General features: G+C 40.4%; 1 non-coding gene across 1 annotated transcript; it reads left to right on the plus strand.

Annotated features, from left to right (window-relative positions):
* Nucleotides 1–541: 541 nt before the first annotated feature.
* On the plus strand, nt 542–612 carry Trnar-acg (transfer RNA arginine (anticodon ACG)). Its single transcript has one exon. It is a non-coding gene; the product is annotated as a tRNA-Arg (tRNA).
* The last annotated feature ends 1,157 nt before the right edge of the window (nt 613–1,769 follow it).

Here is a 1,769-nt window from a genome sequence, read left to right on the forward strand (position 1 = left end):
GCGAGATCCCGAAATTTTCGGAATCTCGTCTAGCTCATAAAAAAAAATAAAGTTATAATGGCTGAAAACAATGAAAACTGCTTGTTTGTGATAGTGAGGTTAATTAAAACAAAATATTTTTTGAAAGAAACCAAAGACCTTTATTCTTCAGTATTACTAACTACATAATTAAGTTTTCTTTGGAAATCAGCATAATCAAAACAAAAAGGATAGCTCAAAGAGATTCGCCCAATCCCGTCAATCTCGAATGGGATCTCGTCATATTATGTTTCGGGATTCATCCCGAAAAACCTAGATGAGATTCCGCGAGATTGGGATTGCATTCCCTACATGTGGAGGTAAAATTTTGGTACCAGACTAAGTTTAGAAAAAACCCTTACCACGAAAAAGTAAAAAAAGTTTCACCTTGCATTTTTTCGACATCAGAGGGTGGGGGGGTCAAAAAAGGTCGTATATTATTGAAGCACTTCATGATAAAAACAATACTGATATTTTGACATTATTTGTTGGCATTGCGCGTTTACTTCTATAATGTAAAACGACCTCCGTGGCCCAGTGGTTGAGCGTTGGGCTACGATCCGGAGGTCCCGGGTTCGATTCCCGGTGGGGACATATCACAAAATTACTTTGTGGTCCCTAGTTTGGTTAGGACATTACTGGCTGATCACCAGATTGTCCGAAAATAAGATGATCCGTGCTTCGGAAGGCACGTTAAGCCGTTGGTCCCGGTTACTACTTACTGATGTAAGTAAGTAGTCGTTACATGAGCCATGTCAGGGGCCTTTGGCGGCTCAATAGTAACCCTGACACCAGGGTTGATGAGGTTGGTACTCTACCTCACAACCCACACGATAGAAGATGTCAAAAATACTGTCTTTCTTTGTTAGATGAATTACTACATTGTGGCCTTTTAGACCCCCAGTTAATATTTTTTAGATATTATTTTCACCGTCATAATTAATAACAAAGTCGGAAGGTTCCTGTTGTAGAAACTCTTTAATAGCAGGGACTCTGGCTGTTTATTTTTCAATTCGATCTTTCTTATACTAGCTCTAAACATTTTTTTACGTTAATTTTGCGCTAATGTGGGAACAAGTAGAAATATTCCCGGGAACGGTACATCACTAAACAGGACGAGTTTCAATCATATTTTCTGTAAGACACCTCTCTCTTTATTTAAGAGCTGCGCTCTTGTCGGTGGAGTAATCACCATTACTCTCTTCTTCTCGCCAAATCCTTCACCTCCTGATACGACACGACTTGCACCTTCTCTTTTATTTGTTTCATAAATGTTCTCTTAGGTCTACCCCTTCCTCTCTTCCCTTCAATTTTTCCTTCTATGAATCTGCAAGACATGCCGTGTTAATAAATAAATAAACAGTACAACCCCTCCCCCAACCCCAGTTCCCTTATCACCATAAGGTTCATCATATCCATCTTTGGACTTCGTATCAACAATGGCTGCAAGTTGTCTTTGATTACTTGTGGCTCTGCCCACCCCATTAGGGTTTACGGGCGTGAGTTTATGTATGTATGTATGTATGTAAACAGTACAAGACAGGGTCCCCCCACATTTGGGGGTCCCGTGGGCCCCTCACTTAGTTCCTGGGTAACTACGGCACAGAGATCAGGCTAGTTCTTTTGGTTGAGAGCATACTTCACGAGGGTTATTTGAACGAATGTCTGATTTATTTACTCTTGGCTACCTTCTTGGGAGATTTACGGTTTCAAAGTTTCGTTTGAAGATCCAAAACGCTAGTATTTAGGGA

The sequence above is a fragment of the Pectinophora gossypiella genome, chromosome 15, assembly GCF_024362695.1.
Source record: "Pectinophora gossypiella chromosome 15, ilPecGoss1.1, whole genome shotgun sequence".
Classification (NCBI taxonomy): Eukaryota; Metazoa; Arthropoda; class Insecta; order Lepidoptera; family Gelechiidae; genus Pectinophora; species Pectinophora gossypiella.